Here is a 27863-nt window from a genome sequence, read left to right on the forward strand (position 1 = left end):
TATTTATTTGAAAGGCAAAGTGACAGAAAGAGAGAGAGAGAGAGAGAGAGAGAGAAATCTCCCATCTGATGGCCTACTCCCCAAGAGGCTGCAACAGCCTGGGCTGGGTCAGGAGCCAGGAACTCCGACTTCTGAGTCTCCCACGTGGGTGCAGGGGCCCAAGTGTTTGGGCCGTCGCCTACTGCTTTCCCATGCACATTAGCAGAGAGGTGGATCGGAAGCTGGGATTTGAACCGGGGCTCATATGGACCAGTAGCATTGCAGGCAGTGGCTTAACCCGCTGCACCACAATGCCGGCCCCCATCACGTAAATGTTGATTAAGAGCAATGTGTCGTCTTCCTTCACTCTGACAGGTGGACAGAAGAGAGCCGGGGGCATCTTTCCTGGTTGGCTGGGATGTGGCCACCATCGGATTCTCCGAGGCACCTTTGCTATATTCAGGGGAAACCAGGAAATGCCCTTGGATTTTTGCAGCACTTTTGTTGTCCTTGTTGTTTTTGTTTTTTTTTTTTTTTTGAAGATTTATTTCTTTTATTCAAAGGCAGAGTTATAGATAGGGAAAGACAGAGAGAGAGAGAGAGGAGAGAGAGAGAGAGGAGAGAGAGAGAGGAGAGAGAGAGAGAGAGGAGAGAGAGGAGAGAGAGAGGAGAGAGAGGAGAGAGAGGAGAGAGAGAGAGGAGAGAGAGAGAGGAGAGAGAGAGAGGAGAGAGAGAGAGAGAGGAGAGAGAGAGGAGAGAGAGAGAGAGAGGAGAGAGAGGACAGAGAGAGAGGACAGAGAGAGAGAGAGAGGAGAGAGAGAGGAGAGAGAGGACAGAGAGAGACAGAGAGAGAGAGAATCTTCTTGACTCTTGCTGATACACTCCCCAAATGGCCACAGTTGCAGAAGCTGTGCTGATCCAAAGCCAGGAACCAGGAGTTTCCTCCGGGTCTCCCACGTGGGTGCAGGGGCCCAAGCACTTGGGCCATCTTCTACTGCTTTCCTGGGCCACAGCAGAGAGCTGGATGGGAAGTGGATCAGAGGGGACTCAAACTGATACCTAAACGGGATGCCTGCATCACAGGCAGCGGCTTTCCCTGCTACGCCACAGGCCGGCCCCTTGTGGGGTTTTAAAGCTGAGTCTTGACTGGATGGTGTTTACTGTGTCGAGTTGACTGTGTTCTTTGGGGCCAGATGACCTGAGTAATTTCCTGGAGAAATATTCCTGCAGCTTCATAAAGATCAGGGGATCAGCAAAAATGATTAACGCAAGACTCTTTTTAAAAATTTATGTATTTATTTATATTTTTGAAAGTTAAACAGAGAGAGAGAGAGATCGTCCAACCATTGGCTCATTCCCCAGATGGTTGCAGCGTCCAGAGCTGGGCCAGGGCAAAGCCAGGAACCAGAAGCTTCTTCCAGGTTTCCCACTAGGGTAGCAGGGGCCACCTTCCGCTGCTTTCCCAGGTACGTTAGCAGGGAGCTGGATCGGAAGTGGAGCAGCTGGGACTTGAACCAGCGCCCATATGGGCTGCCGGCACTGCAGGCAGTGGCTTTACCCGCTACACCACATGCTGGCCCCCTAATGCCAGACTTTTAACCCCAGAAAGGTCTTTTTCAATAGGCAAGAATAATACGAATGGCATTGACAGGTAGCTGTGGTAGCAGCGTTCCAGTTATCTATTGCTTATGACAAGCTACCCAATACTTCGTGGCTTGAAACAGCCATCAATTAATTTTATTTTATTGTAACACCCGACTTTGTGAGTTCTGAGTTTGGACAAGGCCCGGGGATCAGTGGCCGTTGATGGAACCAAATACCCGAGGCTACGTAGCTCACAGAGCACAGACGTCCACGAGCTCCTGTTTCAGAAGCTGACCGTCCACAGTGGCTGTCCCACCACTTTGGCCTCCGGTGAGGGTGAGCGTGGTTGCATCGAATCACAGTGGATGGCTTCATGGTCACAGCACATGCAAAAGGGAGAGGGAGAGGGAGAGGGAGAGGGAGAGGGAGAGGGAGAGGGAGAGGGAGAGGGAGGGGGAGGGGGAGAGGGAGAGGGAGAGGGAGAGGGAGAGGGAGAGGGAGAGGGAGAGGGAGAGGGAGAGGGAGAGAGAGAGAGAGAGAGAGAAGAGGCGGGGGGAGAGGTCTGGCAAGTAGGAAGCCAGAGCAGCATCCCATGAGAACTACCCTAAGCCCTTCCAAGGGTAGTGCCTCCCATGACCTAACTACTCCTCACCTCATTAAGGACCCACCACCACTTAACACTGCCACCCAGCACATGAACCCTTCAGCTACATGTGTGCTCAAATCCCATTAGCTGATGGGACTGGCTCTGTGGCACAGCAGGTAAAGCCACATTGGAGTACCAGCTTGAGTCCCGGCTGCTCTGCTTCCAATTCTGCTCCCTGCTAATGCACCTGGGAAAGTAGCGGAAGATGGCCCAAGTCGTCGGGTCTCAGCCACCTGTGCGGGAGACCTGGATGAGTTCCAGGCTCCTTGCTTTGGCCTGGCCCAGCCCCAGTTGTCGTGGGCATATGAGGAGAGAACCAGCACAAGGAAGAACTCTCTTTGTCTCTCCTCCTCTGTCATTCTGCCTTTTAAATAAATAAATACATAATTAGAAAGGTGTCGGCTGGGCTGGGCAGACCTGCTGCTGTCCATGGGATTGGTGGCGGGGTCCTTGGTGGTGCTCGGGGGGCAGATGGGCTGGTTTGCTGGGACTATATTATCTGACACCGTGGTGGGGACAGCTGGAGGGTTGGGCTCAGCTGGGAGTGTGGGCCAGAGTGTGCCACGTGGGCTGTCCAGCATGGTGGCCCCAAGGGTCTCCTCCTGTGGACCTCCCAGGCCGAGTGTTCCCAGGAACAGGGCCCAGCCTCTGAAGCCCCCCCCCCCACCTCACTCCTATGTCCCAGCCGTCAGCAGTTGAATCTGGGTGCTGTCTCTGTCTTGGCCACTAGGCCACAGGAAGATGACTTCTGAAGCTGGGACACAGAGGGCCCAGCCCCTCTTCCTTGCAAACAGTCGCTCTTGAAGCTCTAGGAGAGACTCTGAGACTTCTAGCCCACGAAGGGAGGAGTGAAGAAATTGTACCACCCTGTTTAAAAACCACTACAGGTAGTAACAGCTGATAGTTACTGGGTACTTCCTACGTGCCAGGCCATCTCTGGGAACTTTGTGCTGAGCGACTGAAGTCTTACACTGACACCGTGAAACAGGTGTAACTATACCCATTGTATTGACACAAAGACTGAGGAGCAGAGAAATTGATTAATTTGCCAAAGTCACACAGAAAGTACGCAGAGATTTGAGCCTCTACAAAATTGCTTTGAAGTTCCAATAAAATGTGTGAAAGCCCTTTAATTTTTTTTTTTTTAATTGAGAGAAAAGAAGAGAGTTCTCATTGGCTGGTTTGCTCCCTAAATGCCCACCATGGCCTTGACTGGGTCAGGACAAACACCGGGAGCCGAGAACTCAATCCAGATCTCCCACATTGGTGGCAGCAACTGTTACTTGAGCCGTCACGGCTGCCGCCCAAGGCCAGCACTGGTGAAGAGCTGGAAACAGGGGCCACAGCCAGGCGCTGGAGCCGGGTCCTCTGATACGCAAGGCAGGCGTCTTGACCAGCGGTGTACCACTAGGCCAAATGCTTATCTATAAGGATGTGGTTCCTTAGCCTTCTTGTTCTGAACAGGATTTAAGCTGGCTTTATAAATAGCAGGAAGTGGTACATTTTTGCCCATTATTAACACTGATTTCATGACATGATTATCACTGAAATCAATGCAGGGGGCTGGTGTTGTGGTGTGGCGGGTTAAGCCACCAACTGCGGTGCCAGCATCCCATACGGGTACCAGTTGGAGTCCTGGCTGCTCCACTTCCCATCCAGCTCTCTGCTATGGCCTGAGAAAGCAGTGGACGATGGCCCAAGTCCTTAGGCCCCTGCACTCGCCTGGGAGTCCTGGATGAAGCTCCTGGCTCCTGGCATTGGCCATTGTGTCCATTTTGGGGAGTGGACCAGTGGCTGGAAGACCTCTCTCTTTATCTGCCTCTGTCTCTCCTCTGTAATTCTGACCCTTAAAAAAATAAATAAATCATAAAAAAGAAAGAAAGAAAAGAATGAATTCTTGCACTATTGTCTCAGAATGACTTGAAAAGTACCAAAGCACCTGTCTGGTTCCTTCTCTCCCCTCAACAGTTTCCCAAAGCCTCAGTGACAAAACCCAAGATCCTTTGCAAGGGTCTCCCCACCTTTTTAAGGAAACTGAGCAAGGCTGCTCCCAAGGCACACGCAGCAAACACCTGCCACTGAGCCTCTTCCTTACAGAGTGGGAGGGGGCCTTCCCTTGGGGCACCCCGACCTTCCCTCTACTCCTTTCCCTTCCCCTGCCTCCTGCTGCTGCTGCCCACTCCTGAGACCTGTTTGATGGCCACGTCCTCCAGGAGGACTTAGAGGGCTCCCGTGTTGCATATACAGGCCCTAGAACTTGGACTTCTTAGTGCTGCTCGGCACACTTTTTTTTTTTTATTTATTTGACAGGTAGAGTTATAGACAGTAAGAGAGAGGGACAGAGAGAAAGGTCTTCCTCCCGTTGGTTCACTCCCCAAATGGCCACTACGGCCAGCGCGCTGTGCCGATCCAAAGCCAGGAGCCAGGTGCTTCCTCCCAGTCTCCCATGTGGGTGCAGGGGCCCAAGGACCTGGGCCATCCTCCACTGCCTTCCCAGGCCTCAGCAGAGAGCTGGACTGGAAGAGAAGCAACCGGGACTTGAACCCGGCACCCATATGGGATGCTAGCGCCGCAGGCAGAGGACCAACCAAGAACACACTTTTGACTTGTCCAATGTGGTTACTTCCTGGCCTGGCTGGAAGCTTTGAAAAGATCATAAGAAAACTTTGCAAAAAGTTTATGAACAATTTATCTTGTGAAAAAAACAAACAAACAAACAAACCTATGGGTGGATTTCAAAACTTTTTACACCAAAACAAAGTTATCTTTTAATCCCATTTCCCACGAACTTCCTGCCATGCCCTCATGTTCCCAGCACCAGGCCAGAGCTTGCATCCAAATTTGTTCCCTGGAGCAGAAAATGGACGGGTCTGTATCCCAGCGTAATCTGGAGGACTTCGCTCCGTCAGCGAGATTGGGTTCACCGAGACATTGACTTGCTTCATGGGCCCTCGAATGCATGTTTGGTTCCTCGTTTTCTTCCTGAGCAGCGGGACCGGGGTTCCCCTCCTGGGTTGGGCAAACCTGGGTGGCTCCTCCCCCCGGAAGGACTCACAGCAGGGAACCGCAGGTGGTGAGGGTACGACCTAGTTCTGGCCCAAAAAGCATCAGGGGAGGTGCTGGGGTGTGGGGGTTGGGGGAAGCTGCCCTTCCCCACTGGAAGTTGGCCAGAGGGTGCCCAACCTGGCCCAGTTGGCCTGGGGGTCTTCGAGAGCCCCTCTTAGTTGGGGGCACCAGGGTGTGCTACCCACCCTTCCTTCCTGTTCCATTGTTGTGTTAGAAGCGTCTTCTGACCACGAGGTTAAAGATGGAACTCTAACTTCCTGAGAAAAACAGGAAAAGAGCCCTCGGTGACGTCCCTGAACCATGTGACGGCAGCCCTGGCATTTTCCACTTCTGACTTCCTGGGCTGTGGCATAAGGAATCGCTGGTCTTCATCGCTTAAGCCGCTCTTAGTTGGATTTGCCATTACTTGCCGCTGGAAACAGGCCTGACTGGTGCAATGATTCCACTGCAGGAAACTCCGAGGGGATGATGGTAGAGCCCAGTCTAGTGGAAGCAGTGCAGAAAGCGACATCTCCCAGCCCTCCAAGTTCTACGTGTTGGCCAACAGTGAGAGACGCTAGATCCGGGTCTCAGACTGCAAACCACTCCAGCATCCTGCTGTCCCAGGGGCTGCCCCATACACCATCTGTTCAAATATTGTCAAACAGAGAAATCCTGTGTTGAAAAAAATCTAGCACAATTAAACTGCAGCTTTGGCCTGCTGCAACAGGCAAGAACCATTATTTGAGAATTTGCACTAAGCAAACAAGCCGTCCCCTGTCGCTCAGAGAGCCCTGTGTGCAGCCCGCGTGAGAAGCCGAGTCACGTGCCCTATTTTGTCTTGTTGATGTGCACATTTTTCATGCCCCAATAGAGGTGTGTGTGGTATGGCTCCATTAAAAACTTCTCCACCCTGCTCTGCGGGCTTAGAAACAAGAATGCTCTCTTTGCCTGTCTCTCATCGGCTTTTCATCCGGAGCCTTCCTGTGCGCGGGGTGCTGGGAATTTCAAAGGGGGAAACCTTGCAGCACTCACCTCCAGAAGCGCACGGGACCTCCGGCTTCCGCGGCTTTTGTTTGTGGACAGTGTCACGCACGGGCCTCTTGGCTCCTCTCCAGCTCAGACGTCCCCTCCAGCTCGTAATCCCCCCGGGTGCTGTCGGGGGCTCCCCAGCGAGGAAGAGCTCTGGAAGATGTCACTCCACAGTCCCGATCAAACAGTCTGATCTCACGGGGGCGGGGAAACGCTTCCACCAAAGGCCTTTGGAGATGTGTAACGTCATCCACGGGCCATGCCAAAGATGGGTTTAAAAGTTAGCCTGCGGCAGAGTCAGGGAATTCCGAGTCCCAGCCTGGCGGGGTCGGTCCACACGATGTCGAGGGCTGGACATTTCTCACCTCTGTAGTAAAGTGCACTTTGCCACACGCGGGGAGTTCAAAAAGTTCATGGAAAGTGGATTTCAAAAATGAGTTTATTTTGGGGCAAAAAATTTTGAAATCTGGGCAGTTTCTTCACACTATGCATTTTTCCATGAACTTTTTTTTTTCTTCTTCAAGATTTATTTATCTACCTGAAAGTCAGAGTTACAAAGAGAGAAAGGGAGAGACAGAGAGGTCTTCGGTCTGCTGGTTCACTCCCCAAATGGCCACAACAACCAGAGCTGGACCAATCGGAAGCCAAGAGCCAAGAGCTTCTTCTGGGTCTCCCATGTGGGTGCAGGGGCCCAAGCACTTGGGCCATCTTCCACTGCTTTCCCGGACCATTAGCAGGAAGCTGGATCAGAAGAGGAGCAGTCGGGACTCATACTGGCGTCCATACGGGATGCCGGCACTGCAGGCATCCACTACGGCACAGCACTGCTCCCTTCTATGTACCCTCATCTAGTACACAGGGCAGGGTTCTTGACGTCCTGGGCTTGATCATTTTGGGGGGTGGGGGTTGGAGTTGGGGTCAGAGCTGTCCTGTGCACTCAAGGCTTCTACCTAAATGCCAGACCTCTCTCCACTCCTGTTGTGTAATTAAAGATGGTGCTGGACATTGCTCATGTCCCCTGGTGGGCGTCACCCCAGGCTGAGACCGCAGACTTAGGGGAACATAGGCAGAGTTGATGGAAGCTTGCCAGCTGCAGTCCTGGGGTGCAGCCGCCCCTTTAGGAGGAGGCAGCATTAGTGAGAAAGACACCCGAGGTGTCCAACCCGTTCCGATCTTGGTGAGTGTGGAGAGATAGAATCTGAAGCATTTGATGAAAATGTCACCACGAACCCCAGACGTTGCGTTCGCGTTTGAGTCTCACAACACCTGCCGAGCCAACCGTTGGTACTCTGCTGGGGAAGGAGGATTCAGACGCCACCAGCAGGACAGAGGCTCTGGCTGGGGCTGTGGGAGACGCACACGGTCTGGGAAAGAGAATGTGGGAGGCCCGGCTGGCCTAGGAAGGGGACGCGTTCCCGCGGGGTCGGGGCCGCCCGGAAGCGTCTGCCGCCTAGCTGTCTCTCAGGCCACAGAGGCAGCCGGGTGCTGGAAGAGCCCAGGATGGCTTCAGGTGCAGGGACCTGGCCCCAGACAAGAAGGCCCTTCCCCCCGGAGCTCCCCTGCAGGCTGGCTGGGGAGCTGGGGTGCAGCGGGAGGAGGGGAAGGCTGGGGATGGGCGAGAGACCCCGGCAGAGGCACAGGGCAGGCTGTCCTGGGATTCCTGGGCCATTTCCAGGAACGGCACGGTCACTGAGCAGGGCAGGGCCTCAGTTTGGGGTGAGTGGCAGGTGCAATGGGACGTGGGCACCATTGCAACGGGACGTGGGCACCATGAGGAGTCTTGACAGTCAGGCCGGGGAGGCCAGATCCGATGCTGAGGCCAAGGTGTGTGTGGGGGGGCAGGTTTCTGCACAGGATCGGGGGTTTGCAGATACCAGGGACTGAGTGAGGGTGACTGGGCCCAGACGCCTGCTAGACCCTGCGAGGGCCAGTTCCCAGCTCAGCTTACACCAGCCCGGCCCCTCCCTCGGGCCCCACAGGCCCCCTGCTTGTGTTCCCTGGGTTTTTTAATGGCAGTAAACAAAACACTCGCCCACAAAGGCCACAGTGTGTGCAAGCTAGGGCCCGCACGTCTCTCCATGTCACACCCCATTCATCCCACCTGAGTGGCAGCCCCAAGGGAGCTGCCCACCGGCCCAGAAGCAGGGGTGGGCAATTACCAAGAGGACGTGATGGACGGAGACAACCAATGGGAATAATTAGGTCAAAAGCCCCTCTGTTTCCTCGGGAACCCGTTGGTGTGGTTGAGTTTCTGTTGGAATCATCTGGACTCGCCATCGGCTTGTGCGTGGGGGCGGGCAGGTGGGTGGCTTTGTTGGGGGGGTGGGCCGCAGCTTCTAAGGAGGACCTCCTGTCCAGGAGGTGTCGTGGGGACATACTGAAGGTGTCCCGTTTTCCGCTGACACACTCACATGCCAGGCTGATCCCTTGGCTGGCCGGTGGTGTTACACCAGGCTCAGGGTGGTTGACTCTGGCATAGGCCTCTCGCCCACGCTTGTACAGGTTCTTCAGCGAGCGGTTCAGCATGAAGAATGGGTGGAGGGAGGCCCCCTGGAGCCCCCAGGGATCCTGCTTCCCCTGACACCCAGCACTGGGCATCAGGCAGGAGCTCGAAGTACCTGCCCTCACCGTGAGCTGCCTCTCTCCTGGGGCACACCGGACCCCTCACACTCACCTGCTCCCACTCCTAGCCAGGCTAGAGAAGCCTGGGCTCCCTGTGGAGCCGCCAACCTCTCCTGGTTGGGTTTCCGTCCCCTGGGGTGGGCTGGCTCCTCCGCAACCTGCAGGGTGAACTTCTGGCCTGGGCTGCAGGACCCCCGGCGGTGTGGCCGCGGCTGTGGGATCTTGGGCGTGTTTGTGCTGTAACCCCATCCTGCCAGCCAAGGACCCCCTCGTTACATTCTCTGCCTTCATGCCAGCCGATGCCCCAGAGACTGGGGTATGCGGACAACGGGGACCCAGCCCCGGTCCTCCCAGAAGTGGAGAGAAGCGGGAGACAGACAGATGGACGAAGAAGATGCAGGCAGGCCGGTGAGGGAGCCCACACTCGCTGGGCGGAGTGGGGAGAGGGGCTGGCACCTCAAGGAGGCACCCGAGGGCTGCAGGAGGTGGAGGGGCGGGGCCTTCTGCACCCAGGATGGGGGTGTCCCCAGGGGAGGGGCCAGGCTTGCACATGGATGAGAAAAGGACTGGCAGGGGCTAATCCCATGACTCAAAACTCAGCCTTCCAGGCGAGAGACTGATGGACCAGCTTCGGTCCACCCTGGCCCAGCTGGTGGCCCGGGGAGGGCACTTGGATCACAGACAAGGCTACTGTGGGGGGAGGGCAGCAGGAGGCTGGGGCATCAGCTAGTAACGTGATTTTTGTCCCCCACCCTGGGATGGCCTGGGGAGTGAGGGCGGTGACACGTGAGCAGCCCCTCACTGGCCACACCAACGGGAGAGCCAGGAGGGAAGAGAGGGGCGGAGATGATGGAAGCATTGTGATGGCTGCCTCTCCCATCTGGGGAGCCCCTCCCAAGGTGGCTCATGCTGCTGCCGTGGTCATTGTCCCCTGTCTTTGTCACCTAACAAGTCACCTTACTGAGCAGTTCATGAGCCCAGGAACCTCCACGAATCCGGGAGGAGGCTGCTCTGTCCCCATTATACAGACAAGTACACTGAGGCTTGGGGACTCCGAGTTCCTTGTCCAAGTCCGCATGGCCAGGCTTTGAGATCCGCTTGCTGCTCCCACGTCACTGCTCATGCTTCTGGCTGCTCCTACACTCTCCAAGCCTCTAAGTGTGCTATTTAGGTTATTAAAAAATAAATCAGTAAAGCACAAGTGTTTCTGAATGCTTTGTGAGACCCCTCAAGGCGGGTACCAGGCAGTGTCTCAGAGCCAGAGCTGGGACCAGCTCACCTGCTGGGGCCTCCATGCTCCCCGACGAGGCCCAGAAGGCTTGGGAATCATCACCCTGGATCTCTCTGGCTGCAGGAGAGAGAGGTGAGGATCAGGCACACAGCCAAGGAAGCCCCTGGGCTGGAGGCTTGGCCAAGTTCTAGGAGACGCAATGAACAGCGGTGTCCTAGCCCATTTGCTGCTGCTGTATCACACTGCCCATGACTCGGGAATTTACAAAGAAGAGGGGTTGATTTCGCTCGCGGCTCTGAAGGCTGGGAATCCCGCGAGCGTGGCACTCACATCTGCCCTGTGTGGGGCGGGGCTGGGCGGAGCGGGGCTTCCTGCTGCATTGTATTGAGGTCAAGGGCTTCTCATGGCAGCAGAGCAGGTGCGCTGGCTCGGGATGCCTCCCTGGGCCTCACCTGCAGGCTCCCATCTGACCCTAACGACCTCCCAAAGGCCCACCTCCATGTGCCAGTCACAGGCGGGCCTGGGGCTGCAGCTTCCAACAGGACGAAGCATTCCAGACGCAGCGAGCATCGAGCATCCTTCTTACTGTAGCTTCACACCCAGGTGTTTTGCCGAGGTACCACTTTTCCCATCAAAAGCCGGAAGACTGCAACGAAGTGGGAGGGGAAGACTGCGCCCCTGCGCAGCCCCCTCCTCCTGCAGCCCCCGCCCTCCCTCCCTCCCCTGTACCCCTGCTGCTGTCCCATGGGAAGCAGCAGCTGCAGACTTTTTTTTTTTTTTTTTTTTTTTGGACAGGCAGAGTTAGACAGTGAGAGAGAGAGACAGAGAGAAAGGTCTTCCTTTTTTCCATTGGTTCACCCCCTAAATGGCCGCTACGGCCAGAGCGCTGCACTGATCCGAAGCCAGGAGCCAGGCACTTCCTCTTGGTCTCCCATGCGGGTGCAGGGCCCAAGCACTTGGGCCATCCTCCACTGCCTTCCTGGGCCACAGCAGAGAGCTGGACTGGAAGAGGGGCAACCGGGACAGAACCGGCGCCCCAACTGGGACTAGAACCCGGGGTGCCAGCACTGCGGGCGGAGGATTAGCCTAGTGAGCCGCGGCGCCGGCCCAGCTGCAGGTTTTCTGACACAGCCACAGTCCACCCACTTGGGAACCCCGGCCTCTTCAGGAAATGTCAGATCTGCTCTCCATCCTGAGACAAGTCTCTTTCTTTTTTTTTTTAATTAATTAATTAATTAATTTGAAAGTCAGAGTTACACAGAGAGAGAAGGACAGACAGAGAGAGAAACAGAGAGAGAGAGAGGTCTTCCACCTGCTGGTTCACTCTCCAATTGGCTGCAATGGCCAGAGCTGCGCTGATCCAAAGCCAGGAGCCAGGAGCTTCTCCCGGGTCTCCCACGTGGGTGCAGGGACTTGGGCCATCTTCCACTGCTTTCCCAGGCCATAGCAGAGAGCAGGATCAGAAGAGAAGAAGTGGGACTCGAACCGGCACCCACATGGGATGCTGGCACTGCAGGCGGTGGCTTTACCTGCTATGCCACAGTGCTGGCCCCCAAAAAAGTCTTTTCACACCCCTGGAAAGGACTTTATAATCTCGTTGTGAAAAACCTTTCTCTTTATACTGTTGTTGGAAAAACCAAGTGGAAATTAAACTCTCATTCTTTTATGAAATGCGTTTTTTGTTTATTTGAAAGGCAGAGAGAGAGCGAGAGAGAGAGAGAGAGGCTGCTGGTTCACTCCCCAAATGCCCACGATGACTGGGACTGGGCCAGGCCACAGCCCCGAGCCAGGAACTCAGCCCAGGTGTCCCCCTGAGCCATCATCACTGCCCCCCAGGGCCTGCATCAGCAGGAAACTGGAGTTAGTAACCGGGCCACAAACCCAGGCACTGCGATGTGGACATGGGCATCTTGGGTGCTGTAATCGCTGGGCCAAGCGCCCTGCTCTGAGCTCCCATTCTTGCCACCATGGGTCATGTATGAGGAGAGCCAGATTTCTTCGGCTTGGAAACCGTGCTGTTGGGTCCAACAGCCCCAGGTCACGTGAACAAAGCCCAAGGGCCGTCCTGCCCGGCACTGCTCCGTCCTAGCCAGATCCCGGGTGCCCTACTTCCTTCCCACTGGACGGGCAGCCAGGGGTCCCTTGGTGGAGGTGCTCGCCCTCGCCGGTGCTCCTAGCGGGGCCACTGAAGAACGCACCCGGATGGAAGTAGGTACAGGAATCACAGGTGAGAAGCAGTTTTGTTTTTTGTTTCTCCTGCAAAGGAAAATGAGAGGCATCTCCTCTCCCTTCCTCCTCTTCCTTGGACTTCGCAATGGCTCAGCAGAGGGCAGCCGTAAAACTCTCAGGAGCCGGCCCGTGGCTGGGAGCTGTCAGAATACCAGGAACACCGCACGCACGTAACAGGAGCACGTGCCCCCTGGGTGATTCTGGGCTTGTCAGCGAGCTGGGCCGGATCAGTCTCGCCAGTATCCACGGCTTGGTGGAGGCCGCGGTCACCAGCAGAGCGGTGCAAGCGCCAGCCGCCTCCCTTGGGGTGAGAAGCCAGGAAACACCCAGGAGATCCGACCAGAACGGAAAGGGAGCTCCGCTGCTTTTCAGGGCCTCGACAGTAGAGCTTCTGTGCTTTTAACCTCCTCAGCTTCACAGGCTGGGGGTCGGCAGGCAAAACGTGGCCTGCCCCTTGTTCCTATGAATAAAGTTTTATTGGAACACAGCTACACCTGTTTGTTTATGTATTGTCTTTAGCGCCTCTTGCACTAAGAGGGCAGGTTGGACATGGCTATCGTCATCATAGGGCTTGCCAGTTGGACAATATTTACCGTCTGGTCCTTTGCATGCCAAGTTTGCCCACCCTGTAGGGGGTGTCGCCTGTGAAGGAAGGACCTGAGGCGTTTTCCTGGGCTGTGAGGTTACCTGAGGGGCAAGGGACAAGAAAGGTGGAGAAGTCATTTCCTGTGGAGGCAGAGAGCCAAGCAGCAGAGGACAGACCCCAGTCGCACTGCCAAGCGGCTGGAGCCCTGAGCCCGGGGACTTAGCCTGGACTTGCAGGGATGGAGCCGGGCATGGTGGGAGCAGGGCACCAGGGCTGTGCTACAGAGCTCAAAACTGCTGCGAATCCAGGGGGAACTCGATCGTGCTTGGCCTGCAGCCCAGTCTCGGGTCCTCAGAAGCCGCGGCTCTGGGATGCCAATGTCTCCCTCCTCCTCCCCCTCCCACTCCTCCTCTCCCCCTCTTCTTCCCTCTCTTCCCTCTTCTCCCCCCTCCCTCCTCATCTTCCTCCTCCCCCTCCTCCTTCTCCTCTTCCTCCCCCTTCCTCCTTCCCCTTCTCCTCTCCCCCCTCCTTCTCCTTCTTCCCATCCTTCCCCTTCTCCCCCTCCTCATCTCCCTCCACCTCTCCCCCTCCCTCCTCCCACTCCTCCCCCTCCTCCCCCTCTCCCCCTTCCTCCCACTCCTCCTTCTCCTTCTCTCCCTCCTCCTCCCACTCCTCCCCCCCTCCTCCAGGAGCCTTGGTGTCCAAGAGGCCAGCTCTGTGCCACAGCTGACCCAGAGTCTCCGAGGAAGGAGGGAATAACCCCTCAGGAAAACAAGGTCTCTCAGGGGTGGCCCCAGCCCTGCTCTGCACTGCTGAGTTGATGCCCCTCCAGGGCTGGGGCCCTCAACCATGAGGAGCACCTGAAACTGGTCTTCTACACCAGTCTGGGCTACTTCCTGGGCAGCTCTAGTGTCTTTTCCATCCACAAAATGACCTGTGTGTTTATTTATAAACACCCTTATATAAGGCACTGTTACCGTGCGCCCTGCACTGTTCTGGGTTAGCAGAAACAACAAAGGCTCTGAATTCTACTAGCAATCCTGTAAGGTAGGTACTAGAGTTACCCTCACTCTACAGGGTAAATGGAAGCAGACAGTTGAAGCAGCTTGCCAGAGATCACAGAGCTAGTAAGGAGCACAGCTGAGCTTTCAACCCAAGCGCCTGGTCTCACAGTCTGTGTTCCTACAGTGCCAAGGCTATGATGCTTAAAAAAAAGAGAAGTACAGGGACCAGTGCTGTGGCATAGCAGGAAAAGCTGCCACCTATAGTGCTGGCATCCCATATGGGTGCTAGATTGAATCCGGGCTGCTCCACTTCCAATCCAGCTCTCTGCTATGGCCTGGGAAAGCAGTAGAAGATGGCCTGAGTCCTTGGGCCCCTGCACCCGCATGAGAGACCTGGAAGAAGCTCCTGGCTCCTGGCTCCTGTCTTCAGACTGGTGCAGCTCCAACCAATGTGGCCATTTGGGGAGTGAAACAGCAGATGGAAGACCTCTCTTTCTCTCTCTCTCTCTCTCTGTGCCTCTGCCTCTCTGTAACTCTGCCTTTCAAATAAATAAATAAATCTTAAAAATAAAATAAGTACACAAAAATATTCAATTTCACAAGTGTTTCATTGGGATTGTCTCTTTATTGGGTTCCGACTTTGGTCCCAGAATTTCCAGGATCCTGTGTCTTATTCATTCTTTGGTTTTCACCTTCATTGTGCTGAAGAGTATCCTGAAGTAACTTTCTCCATGATCTCCATTAGAAGAAGTATCCAATCACTTCAATGCCTGAGGAGGTTTGACGTCAATTCCCATGTGTGGAGTCTATATTTTGAGTCCTCCTACTCACTGAAATCTATTTGTAGCCCCCAGATCAACACTTGCACATGTCTGAGGTTGTTCTTGGACACATGCAGGGTGGCACAAAAGTTCAGTCACCCAGTGTGAACACTCCCAGCTCCTTTGGACAAGATGAGCGTTTTCTCTCTTACTCCAGATTCCACACAGGGCGTCCTTTCTGTGGTCTGCTTGGAGCTGTGTTTCCCACGTTTTTGCACTTCTGCCGGTGATGTCTCCTTTTCACTTGGCCGTCACGTGTGGTGCCCAATATTGGGACGGCTGTGAGACCCTCTGGAGATGTGTGTCCTGCAAACGCTTCGCTGAGGCATGCGCCATAGTGCCGCTGGCCGTGAGTCCATGCTCGGGAACCTGTGATCTGTTTTAGATAAGATGTCTTCCAACATTAACAAGCGGGGTTGCCGGACAGAACCTTCGTGGCTGCAGCACTCTGGGAGGAGACCCTGCATTGCCCTGGGAGTGGTGGTTCAGCACTTGCTCATTCAGTGTCCTGGGCAACGTTTAAGTAAGCAACTGCTGCAAAACAGGAGAACTCTAGGAATGAATCCCCCCCACCCCGCCCCCCGACTCAGAAGATAGTGTCGGTGTCTCAGTGTCCACTCCTGCTGTTGGGTCTCTTGTATGGCAGGGAGCCCATGATCTAACCCTGGAGCAACCGGGACTAGACCCCAGTGCCCACATGGGATGCCGGTGCTGCAGGCGGAGGATTAACCTAGTGCGCCATGGTGCCGGCCCCCTCCCTGGACATTTTAAGGGTCTTCTATTCATTCCTGGTGACCTGGAGCTCCTGGGGGTTTGCTGGGGGTGGATTTCGGCACCAGAGCCCTTTCCACATGGCCAGCAACTCGGTTCCTGTGGTTGCTGTGAAAGCAGCCCTCCCGCCCTCAGTTTCCTGCTGTAGGACTCCCGTTACACTGTGCTTGCACCTGCTGGCTTCGTTGTCTCTCTCCCTTGTATCTCTCTGCTCTCCCCCTCACCACCCCAACTGGGAGATTCCTTGGGCTTGGCTTTTCAGTATTTGGGGGACCACAGTTCCTCGCGGCGGCCCCTTGTCTCCAGGCAGCACCCTCGTCAGCCCACGCTGCTGCTCCCTCCCCAGGGCTTCCCGGGTCAGGGGCTGCAGCTGCTGGGCGTCCCTTCTGGCTCCCTACAGTCTGTGCCGTTGTCCCATGGTGGTTACGAACGAGAGCTGAGGGGGATGCTCCTGGGACTCTGATGGCAGAGCTGTAGACGCACACCCAAATTCATCTTCTGCCTCTTCCCCACCCCCCCGGCTGGGAGGCAGACAGAACCCCACAGGGGAGTGGTGCTGGCCAGCTTCTCTCTGGGTGGGTGGGCAGGGACCTGGGGGTTTCCATGCAGAACCGTCACCGGCACTCATCAGTGGGGCTTCTCTGGGGCAGGCACGGCCTGCGGGCTCTGCTCGGCAGATTCAGTTCCCCTGGAGAAGGTTCTCCTTCCTCCTCCTCCTCTCCGCTTCCTCTCCCCTCCCCCAGCCTCCTCTTCTTCACCTCCTTCCCTCCCTCTTTCCTCTCCTCCCCCACCCCACCCCCTCCTCTTCCTTCCAGTTCTGATTTTCAGTTCCCAACCATCTGTAGGAGAGGGCTTTGCTCTTCAGAGCTGATTGGTTCAAGGATGGCACGGAAATTATTGACACGTGGGCATGTCAGCCACCAGCCTCTGCCCACGAAGATGAAATCAAACACGGCCACACTGGCAGGACACCCGCCGTCCCCCCAAGGTAGAAACTCAGGTGCTCGGTCCCGGTCCGTGTGGCCAGCTGCCCAGGTGGTCCCTGATGTGGAAAAAAAAATCAATGCAAGGAAGCACTCAAGAGCAGAGAGCCACGGCTCTTAAAACAGGTGCGTGGGGGCCGGCGCCGGGGCTCACTAGGCTAATCCTCCACCTTGCGGCGCCGGCACACCGGGTTCTAGTCCCGGTCGGGGCACCGATCCTGTCCCGGTTGCCCCTCTTCCAGGCCAGCTCTCTGCTGTGGCCAGGGAGTGCAGTGGAGGATGGCCCAAGTGCTTGGGCCCTGCACCCCATGGGAGACCAGGAGAAGCACCTGGCTCCTGCCATCGGATCAGCGCGGTGCGCCAGGCCGCAGCGCGCCTACCGCGGCGGCCATTGGAGGGTGAACCAACGGCAAAAGGAAGACCTTTCTCTCTGTCTCTCTCTCTCACTGTCCACTCTGCCTGTCAAAAAAAAAAAAAAAAAAAAAAAAAAAAAAAAACAGGTGCGTGGGAAACATGAATGTCAGTGGGAAAGGAGGCCCGAGGGTGTGAGTCAAATGGAGCCTGTGGAGAAAACACTGGAAAATTCTAGAAGTCTAGAGCTAGGAGGAGGGACTTTGAGGCTGTGTAGCCCAGCAGCTGGCTTCAGGGCCAGCAGAGGTGTGGGGTCGGCTGCCTGCCCCACCACGGGGCCTCGGGGGTGGAGGATGGCTGTTTCCATCATCTCCGGAGGTCAGTGTCAGTTTGAGCGTCCCCCGAAGGCCCCTGGGGTACGGCCTAGTCCCCTAAATGTACGTGAATGATCCTGAGTGCGTGAGGGCTTAGACTGTGCCTAGAACGGGGGCCCCTGGGGAGTGGTTAGACTGGGGCCGGGTGTTGGGCTGGGGCCCCCTAGAGTGAACTACAGTGGCTGTGCACGGAGAGACGTGGCTGCCTGCTCCCTCTCGCCACGTGGTGCCCTGCCCAACCTCAGGACCTGGCCTGGGGGAGCGCCATCCGCAGAGGCCAACCGCACGGGGCTTGGACCATGAGCCTCAGGGGCTAACCAGCCCCCCTTGCTTCCCGGGTGGCTCGTGCCAGGCACCGTGGCACGGTGACACGGGTAGCCTGTGGAGTCCTCGCAGCCGCCGACTACGAAGTGATTCCGCTCTTCCTCTCACTTTCCCTGCCCGGGGAGAGCTGGGCGCAGGATGAACTGGCTGCATTGAGACAAAGGAGGAGGTGTGGGTGGGGCCTTCCTACCCAGAGGAAGTCCCAGGTGGGCGCTGCAGGTAGGACAGCTGCAGCCCACAGGGAGCGTCTGGACTTGCGTCCCAGCTCGGCGCCTGGCGCCAGCTCCCTGTGCACCCTGGGAGGCGGCAGGGGCGGTTGAGACATTCGTGTCTCCCACGCACCTGCGTTAAGAGCCGTGGCTCCCCGCTCTCGAGCACTTCGCTGCATTGATTTTTTTTTTTCCACATCAGGGACCACCTGGGCAGCTGGCCACACGGACTGGGACCGAGCATCTGAGTTTCTGGCTTTGGGGGAACGGCGGGTGTCCTGCCAGTGTGGCCATGTTTGAGGCATCTTCTGCTGCCTCGTTGCCGCTCTGGGTGGACATCTGGCTACCACGTGGCCACTCTGTGTGGACATCCCGCTGCCACGTGGCGGCTCTGGGTGGATGTCCTGCTGCCACGTGGCCACTCTGGGTGAACATCCGGCCTCCTGGCTGCAGCTCGCTTCAGCCTGGTTGCTCTGACAGGTGTCTAGGGAGAGCGCCAGAGGAGGGGGGAGTGATCTCTCTCTCTCTCCCTCTCTCTCTCTCTATTCTGTGTGTGTGTGTGTCTTCTCTCCCTCTGTCTTCTCTCTCTCTCTCTCTCTGTTCTCCCCCATCTTTTCTCTCTCTGTCTTCTCTCTCTCTCTGTCTTTCTCTCCCTCTCTCTGTCTGTTCTCCCCCTGTCTTTTCTCTCTCTCTCTCTCTCTCTCTTCTCTCTCTCTGACTTCTCTCTCTCTCTCTCTCTCTCTCTCTCTCTCTCTCTCTCTCTCCCCCTCCCTCCCTGACAAATAAATGAACAGGAAGATGAGACCGCACACCATCATCTGCAGGCACGTTCGTGAAGACCAGTTCCACCTGTGGCCTCCTCACACCACCCGTGAAATGTGGAGCTCGCCCTCCCTCTTAGAGCCGCTGAGGCACAGCCACGCGAGACAGCGAGTTGGGGAGGGGGGACTCAGGGCCAGCAGCCCCCAGACCCCAGCTCTCGGCCCCCGCGCTGCGAGCCTCTGAGGAAGACACGAGAAGAAAGTCACCAGTGCTCAAGGATCTGCTGATCCCTCTCGCTGGAGATGATCTTGTCCCGGTGGGCCGTGTCACCTGCCACACAAGAGACAGGCCGGCTTGGCGGGGCTGTCGTGGGGAGGATGGAGCGTGGACGGGCCGGCTTGGCGGGGCTGTCGTGGGGAGGGTGGAGCATGGACGGGCCAGCTTGGCGGGGTTGTTGTGGGTTGGGGTGGTGCGCGGTGAGGAACACTTCATGGGGCGGGGGTCCAGGAAGACTCCCTGAGGATAGCTCTGCCTGGGGAGTAGAGGGGAGGGACGCAGACCCCCAGGCCCTGGAGGAAGCTGACTCTTTCCCACCCACAGCCCTGGACTGCTGAGGTCGGCCCTGGGAGCTTTGGGAGTAGGAAATGAAGTGCAGGATCAGGTTACAAAACGTGGATTTGCCTCTCTGTTGTGACATTTGTCACTTTGAAGTTACATTTCAGAAACTGGGTCTTCCATCCTGAGCCAACTAGGAGCTGACTGCACACTGGCTGTGACTAGAAGCCTGAATTAGTTGGATGCTTATTTGGTTATGCAAAGAGTTTGGAGTAGCCAGTGAAGGGCTAGTGTCGGAGTCCCACCTGGGATTCAGATCTCAGTTTTGCTGTGTGGTCATCCGCAAGCTTCCATTTTCCCAAAGCTCATTGTCCCAAAGTGGCTGCTGCAGCTCCAGCTATCACAGCCCCACCCAGATAGGGAGCTGGGAAATGGAAAATGACAAAACGGGTTATTCATCTGTCACTTGAAGGGTTCTCCCTAGATGCGGAGTCTCCTTAATCTGACAAACATGGAGGAGAATGATGTTTTCATCTTAGCACATTGCTGTGCTGTCCAAAATCCAGTTGTGTTAGCTGGGAAGGCAAGGAGATGCGGACTGGAAGGGAGCAGGAGCTCCAGCCAGGTCAGCTTTTCCGGTCTGGGCTGAACGAACTCCTGACAACCAGTTAATCTGCGTTTGTGTCCTCTCTGAGCAAGCTGGAGGCACCGCTAGCGCTCAGGTAGGACCAACTGCCTCCTGGAAGTGAGCGAAACCTCCACCAAAACCCGGCAGGTACCTAAGGCAATTTAACAGGTATTTCAAGGGTTTCATGGAAAAGGAACTTTGTCCTTGAATTGTCCAGTCTCCCTAAACTTAATTATTTATTTATCTGAGTGACAGCAGGGACAGAGGGGCCGAGGGAGCTCCCGGCTGCTGGTTCTCGCCCCGAACGTCTGCCGTGGCCTGGGGAGAGAGCGGAGCCAGGAGTCCAGTGTGGCGGGAACCGGGTTACTTGCTCCATCACGGCTGCTTCGCAGGGTCTGTGTTAGCAGGGAGTGGAAGCCGGGAGCAGAGCCGGGAGTGGAAGCCGGGAGCAGAGCCGGGCTGCAGCCTGGTCCTCCGATACGGGACATGGAGTCCTAGCCAGAGTCTTCACCCCCAGGCGGGCGTCCTTGGAAGGCTCTGGTTGCTGGGAACAAAAACTCCAGGTGACAGGGCTTTGGGGGTGGGGGGGGCTTGGGGCGGGGCCGGGCTCATCACCGTCTTTAAGATCTGCGAAGCCTTCCTCTTCCGTCTGGGCGCTGGAATGGAACCCGCGTTCCAGTCTGCTCTGGCCGCTCGGCTCCGACGCGCAGGCAGCTCAATGCCACCCATTCACACGGCAAAACCGAAGCGGCATCTAAGAGAGGGGGAAGGGCCGCGGCCCTGTGGGCGCTGGGCGTGGTCTCGGGCTCCGTGGGGCCGAGGAGCTGATCAGCCTGCAGTGGGCCTGCAAGGTCCATCTGTCTCTCTGTCAGCCTGTCTCTGTCTCGCCTTCTCCTTGGTCTTTCCTCTGCTTCCCCCCACTTTCCGTAAAGGACCCCCTCTGCCAGGAGAGGCCCCTGGCCCCCGAGAAATGGCCCAAGAGGACCAGTCATGCTAGATCCCACTGCTTCTGACAGTCTCTCTCCCTTCCCCGTCCATCTATCCATCTACTATCTATCTGTCTATCATCTGTCACCTACCTCCCATCTATAATCTGTCAATTATTTATAATCTGTTATCTAGATTAAAGATTGTTCTAGAAAGACCTGCAGCTGATTGGACGAGAGCCACCTGCTTCTCAGCGTCCTGGGTCTTGTGTGAATCTCACCTAACGACCCCTCCCAGCCATGGCCCAGGTGACAGTAACCACCCTGGCACCGACTCCCCTTCGCTCCACTGCTCCCCCTCCCCTGCTCCCCCCAGGCAGGCTTGGGCTGGAGTCAGCCCAGAGGCATGGGCGCAGCCGAGCCGGGCCGCTGAGAGCCAGGGGCTGCCCGGCATAGCCCTGGCTCTGCTGGGTCCTGAGAGCTGCTCGCTTAGCTTCCAGCACGTCCCCAGGGGGCTTGGGTTTCTCTGGGGGGGGCTGCGGCTGGGACTGGGGAGGGAGTGGAGGGGACTGGATGAGCCCCAGGGAAGCCACTCTGGCCTAGGGACCTTGTAACTGGCCTGTCCCTTAATTGAGAGCTTCTGGGGCCCAGCCTCCTGTCACATGACCCCCAGGCCTTTGAACTTGTATCTTGGGACAAAAGCCAGGCTGGGGGTGGGAGGGAGGGGGAGAGGGGAGAAGCCCCTGGAGCTGCCCCTGCCCTTGGATGAGCAAAGCTGACTGCACCTGCTACGGCACATCCCACATCTGGGGCAGAGACAGAGCCCGCCTCCAGGTGGAGGAGCCACCAGCCCCGTTCCCCTCCCCCCCCAAGCCACACTTGAGGACACCCCTTCCTTAATTAAATTTTTTTGAATTTTGAAATATTTATCAATGCTCAAGAAATGGAAAAGATCATCAGAGGGCCCCATGCATCTTTTCCTGAGTTTCCCCCATGACTGCGTCGTCTACGGCTAACTCTGGTACTGGAGCAGAACCAGAAACCTGACACCCGCCTGTCCCGTGTGTGTGTGTGTGTGTGTGTTTGTGACAGCCAGATCCACGCCACGCCCACCGTGCCAAGAGGACACAGAACTGGTGCTTGGCGAGCCCTCTCGCCGCTTCATCCCGCACACACGTGTCATAGCCTGGAGTCCAGAATACGACACGTATGTTGAGTGTGCGGCGTGTAGTCAGTGGGCTGTCGGGAGAAAGGGAAGGTTTTTGGTAATGTGGTCCACTTGCTGTCTCCTGGGCTGGGCAGGCCACGCTTGCAGACAAAGGAGACAAAGGCCATCGGGGCAGAGCCGCGGGTACAGAGAGGGCGGAGCCAGGTGTGTTGTGCTGAGCTGTCAAACCACGGATGTGCCGAAACAGAGTGTCTTCCTCCCTCGCTTCACACAGTGGTGGCGTTCCCGGAAGGCCACACAGCTCGCATGGTGCTCACGGGGAACTGGTGTCCAGGCTCTGGCGGTCACAAGCAGGGTTGTCGCCTCCATGAATGGCATGTGGGACAGCAGCCAAGTCTCTGCCCAGAGCTACTGTGCCCTGCCTTTCCCACTCATGAAACGCCACGAAGTCCCCGCAGCAGTCCTGCCCATCAACACCGCCTCCTCCAATTTCCGAAACAGCCCCTAGGGGGCAGTACAGCCCCTGTTGACAGCCACTGACCGACTGGACACTTGCCCTCCAGGCCAGGCACCGGCCCAGGTCGCTGGATAGGGAGGAGTCCGAAGGACTCACACTCGGGTGTCCGACCCCATGAACCATGCCTGCCCCTTAAATTTGGTTTTCTGGATTTAGCAAATCAAAATACTGCGGGGGACGAACTTGAACTAGACAGCATTTGGCATTGATGTGAATTCAAATCAACTGAATGTCTTGGGTGTCACTAGGCAACCTTACAAAGATCTTGGGGTCGCCATAGAGGAGCCGGCACTGGGGCTGAGGGGTCCCAGAGGAGGGGTCTGAGCGGAAGGGGACTCGGACCCTGGTGCTGGCACTGGGTGCAGAGTTTTACTTGTGCAGCGGCTCCTGGGTGCCCGGGCTACTCTCTGTGAGGTGACATCATTACCCACCTCTGGCCAAGTCACGTGACTCCCACAGCGCACAGTTGCTGGGGGCAGGAGGGGGACCCTGATATGGCTCTGGCCGTGACTGTGCACTTGAGCCCCCAGACCCCAGGGTGGGCTGGGGTGGGGCGGGCACATGGCCTTCTTCCAGGAGGACCGAGGCCAGAGGGCGTGGATTACAGGTGGGTGCTCTGAGTGTGGAGTCTGCCGGGCTGCAGACCCCAACTTCCCTGAGTGTGGGGAGAAAAGGGCCCCGCTTTGACGGCGCCTTGTGCCCGGGAGCCCGGAGTACCCAGGAGAGCAAGGGGTGAGAGACTGCCCTGTGCCAGGAAGAAAGACCGTGCAGGCTCCCTCCCCTGGGCGGCTGCCCCCAGCCACGGCCAGCATCCCCTCGGCTTCGGCCCTGTCACCACCCGAGGGGCGGGGAGCCAGGCAAAGACGTGGGCCTGGGATTCTGCGGCGGGAGTCTGGTCATGAGGACCATTCGAGAAGAGAAGCCGTGGGCGGGAGAGGAGGCTGCTTCCTCCAGGGCTTTGGCCTCCTGCGGTGACAACTGGCCGCAGTGTGAGGAGGGTGCGTGGCCCCCGGGCAGGGAGGAGAAGGCCCTGTGAACACCGAGACCCCGGGAGCACCATCAGAGAAGGTTCTAGAATCCACAGGCCTCGTTCTCAGCCTAGACGCGTGCTTTTTTGTACAGGGCTCAGCTGAAGCTCACTTTTAGTACCTTGGGGGCATGAGGCCACCGTTGGTCATAGGACATTCTCGAAAGTGACAGTGGAAGGGAAGCTGGCCCCAGTCGCCACCTGGCACTGCTTTCCACGCCCGCTGGAGCTGAAAGCTGAGTGCCCCCACCGAGGGCAGTGTGGGGTAGGGGGCTGAGCGGAGCCCGTGCCGTGCAGTGGGGACGACACCGCCCAGGGAGGGCATCCCCAAGCCTCTGGGATGTGTGGGTGGAAGGTCCCGCAGGTGAAGCGTGACCGCACGGCCGCTCTCTGCTCTCCCCGCTGGGCACCCTTGCTTTCCACGGGGTCAGTGACCTGCGGCCCACCACGGCGGAGAACCTGAGAAAGGGAGGGTGGGTGTCACGTTGATCCCAGCAGCGTGCTGAGAGGTCACGCGCCCCTGGGCTGCTTGCGCTGCCTGCCGGGAGCCACTGAGTGGCCACCGTCAGGTCAGCAGGTGGCAGAGTCCCAGGGTTCACTGGCTGAATTCCCCTCGCTCTTCATGTCCTAACGTGGACGTCGCCCCGCCTCACATCACCTCAGTAAGATGTTTGGAGAGAGACGACGGCCGCATCACTCCTCCCACGGCGTCTTGTTATGATCGCTCTCTTTCATTACCGGTCATTGAGAATCCCTTACAGAAGTAAATTTATAACAGACGGCCCATGTGTGTATAGGTATGTGTGTATAGGAAAAAGGAGTTTGCAAAGGTAGCTTTAAAACTGCGTGGAAAATAGTATTAAAAGACGAGTGCATTTAAGTACAAGCTTTTTTTTTTTTTTTTTTTTTTTTTGACAGGCAGAGTGGACAGTGAGAGAGAGAGAGAGAGACAGAGAGAAAGGTCTTCCTTTTTGCCGTTGGTTCACCCTCCAATGGCCGCTGCGGACAGCTCATCGCGCTGATCCGAAGCCAGGAGCCAGGTGCTTCTCCTGGTCTCCCATGTGGGTGCAGGGCCCAAGGACTTGGGCCATCCTCCACTGCTCTCCTGGGCCATAGCAGAGAGCTGGCCTGGAAGAGGGGCAACCGGGATAGAATCCAGCGCCCCAACCGGGACTAGAACCCGGTGTGCCGGCGCCGCAAGGCGGAGGATTAGAGCATTTTTTTTTAAACCCATGTGCACCCATATGGCTCCAGGTATCCACTTTGGTTCTGGAACGTAAGCCCTCTCTTGGTTGATGGATAAGACCCGTGTTATTATGCAAACTGTGGAAATAAAGACAGATACAAGCTGGTCCTCGAAGCTTCTTGAGGAGCAAGGGTTTGGCCTGGGGACCCCTGCTGCCCCTCTCTGAGCGCCTGGGTTCAGGTCCCTGCTCTGCTCCCGGCTCCAGCTTCCTGCTGCTGCACCCCCTGGGGAGGTAACGCGTAGCTCACCTGCTTGGGATCCAGATGGAGTTCCCAGCCGCCTGCTCCCAGCTGTGGCCTGGCCCTGGCTATGGCAGGCGTTAGGGGAGGGAACCAGCGGTTGGGTGCTCTCCGTCTGTCTGCCTGTCTTTCTGTGTGCTGTAAGGCCTGGCTGTCCTCCGAGTGCCCTTGGCAAGCCCACTTTGAAAATGGGTGATGGAAAGGCGAGCTTTGACCTTACTGCACGGCTCCCAGCGCAAAGCTCAGTATTTCAACAGCGGATCCGAAGGTGCCTGTGATTGGGCTGGGAAGGGCTGGGGGAGGGGAAGAAAGCACTAGTCTTTCCCTGGCTCCAGCATGTGTGAACCAACGGGACGTTTGTACATCGCACCCCAGTTTCCTGTTCCGAGGTGTCCCAGGGTGTCCGCTGGACTCTCCCTGGTAAGCTTGTTGAGATACAAACATGGGGGGCTGGCGCTGTGGCATAGCCAGTAAAGCCGCCACCTGCAGGGCCAGCATCCCATATGGCCGCCGGATCAAGTCCCAGCTGCTCCACTTCTGATCCAGCTTTCTGCTGTGTCCTGGGAAAGAAGTGGAAGATGGCCCAAGTGTTTGGGCCCCTGCACCTGCGTAGGAGACCCAGAGGAAGCTCCTGGCTCCTGGCTTCAGATAGGCCCAGCTCTGGCCATTGCAGTCATTTGGGGAGTGAACCAGCGGATGGAAGACCTCTCTCTCTCTCTCTCTCTCTCTCTCTGCCTCTTCTTCTCTCTCTGTGTAACTCTGACTTTCAAATAAATGAATACATTTTTTTAAAGCTAAATAATAAACAAATACAAACACGTGTCTCTCTGGGAAGTTGGCCCAGGGGCCTCAGCGCTTGGGCAGTAGGCAGTTGATTGCATCTGTAGGGTGGAAATGTCGCCCCCAGATGGCTTCCTCCCCTAACACACATGCCCCAGGAGCATATTTGAAAGGGTCTATTTATTTGAAAGGCAGAATGGCAGAGCGAGATGGAGGGGTCTTCCACCCGCTGCCTCACTCTCCAAACGGAGACAGAACAAATCGAGGAGCTGCGAACTGAATCCAGGCCTAGCCCATGGCAGCGGGAACCCAAGCCCTGGGGCCACTGTCTGCTCTCTCCCGGGCTGCACTGGCAGGAAGCTGGATCAGAAACAGGGATCTGGCGTCGAAGCACGCACTCTGGTGTGGAACGCGGGCAGCCAAAGCAGCGGCTTACCCGGCTGCACCACAACACCCACCCCTTCCACAAGCATTGGGCTTTCATGGGAGCAGGCAAGACATCTATTTTAGCAGTGACAGAGTCCAGAGAAACAGGTCGAAAATCTTTTATTACCTAGAATAAGTTCTCCACACGGATTCCGGACTGGCCATCCTGGCTTCTCTGCGGCCAGCTGGGGGCTGAGATGTTGGCACCTGCTCCTTTCAGGCGCCTTACCTGTCGCCTGTGGTCTACAGCTCTGCGTGAAGCCGGGAGGACCTGCATGTGTGCGATTGTTCCCTGACCCCTCTGCCTCTCCGTCTCGCTGGGAGGCCCCTGAGAGACGTCCCCAGCAGGGCAGGAATCGGGGGGATCAGCGAAGCCTGGGGAACCGGCTGTGGGTGCTCCGTGGACCCCGGTCCTGGGACAGCCTCGGTGTGACAGCAGCAGGTGGCCGCTGTGTTTCTCACCGCCCTCTGCAGGGCCTGGGCTGAACGCCAGCCTGGGGGACCCCATCAGGTCAGCAGGGCCGTGAGACCTTGGCCTTGAGGTTCCAGGGGCTCTGGGCTGTGCCTGTCGGCCTTTCCTTCCCACACCTGTTCTCCCTCCTGGTGCTGGGGCCACAGTCTCCCTAGGCCGTGCCAGCAAGAAGCTCCGCTGTGGCTCTTCTCCCTGCAAACAGCGATGGCTGGCGCCCTGGTGGCCCCACCCCAAGACCCTTAACTTGTTACACCCCAACACCGACTCATCCATGAACTTTTGGGGGCCCCTTAATCACGGATTCCAATCTCTTTTTTTGCGCAAAAATAGTCTTTTAATTCCATTTTCCGCAGGCTTCGTGACGCCCCCTGCTGTGAGGGTGTGGTACTCCGCCTATCTACCCAGCCCCCCTACTCAGCAGCATGCTTGCAGGTTGAAATCACCTGCTGCCGGAGCATTTACACCCCAGCAATGGGCAGATGGTGGAGTCAGGCTTGGTTTGTTTATCCCCTGCTGGCTCAGGCGTGGCCACACCCCCAGCCCACTCCTGTCCCTTTCAGAACTGATCATGGGCCAGGCTTCTACATTGGCGCTTGTGTCCCTGGATGCTAGCGCCTCCCGGGGTGACTGGCCCTGTGGCTACAATTGTCTCTTTCTCCACTTTGAAAGGACAGACGTGTTTGCTCTGCGCTCGCCTGGCACTGAAGAAGCAGGTGTGTTTGTACAGGTCTTTAAGGTACCCTGAAAGTACACAGGCTTGATAAAATCTTTTCTTTCCTCCCTTCGTCGTTCTTCTGTTTCTCGTATTGATCCAGGTCTTTCCACCGGCACACGGCGGGCTGGTTGTGTTTGTACATTTCTGCAAATAGATAATCGCTGGAGCCCATTGTACAAAACAGGCTCCGTGACGATGGACCGTAACCGCGGGGGTGGCCTGCTACTTCCTCTCCTTTGAGATTCTGGCATGTAGAAGATTTCCACTTAAGCCCCTTTCCACCGCCTGGCCTTGCTCCTTTGTGGTCTTGTTTGGAAAGCATTCTGGCCGACGTGGGGCAGTGGTCCTGGGGGCATCGGCAGGGGTTGGGGGGGGGCGGTCTGTTCCCTCCTGGGCGGTTCATGGAAAGAGCAGGCTTGCCTTGGGCTTGGGTGAATTCTTGGACATGAGAAGGGAAGGAGGCCCCCATTAACGGACCACTCACGGAGTGCTCAGAGGTCAGTGGCGTTGAAAGTGAGCTCTGCGTGAGGCCTTGGGGTGGCTACCGGCATGCCCTTCCCTGTCCAAGCTAGAAATGGAATAAAGGAAGCAGGCGGGTGGAGTCCCGGGGA

Source organism: Lepus europaeus, chromosome 2, assembly GCF_033115175.1.
Source record: "Lepus europaeus isolate LE1 chromosome 2, mLepTim1.pri, whole genome shotgun sequence".
Classification (NCBI taxonomy): Eukaryota; Metazoa; Chordata; class Mammalia; order Lagomorpha; family Leporidae; genus Lepus; species Lepus europaeus.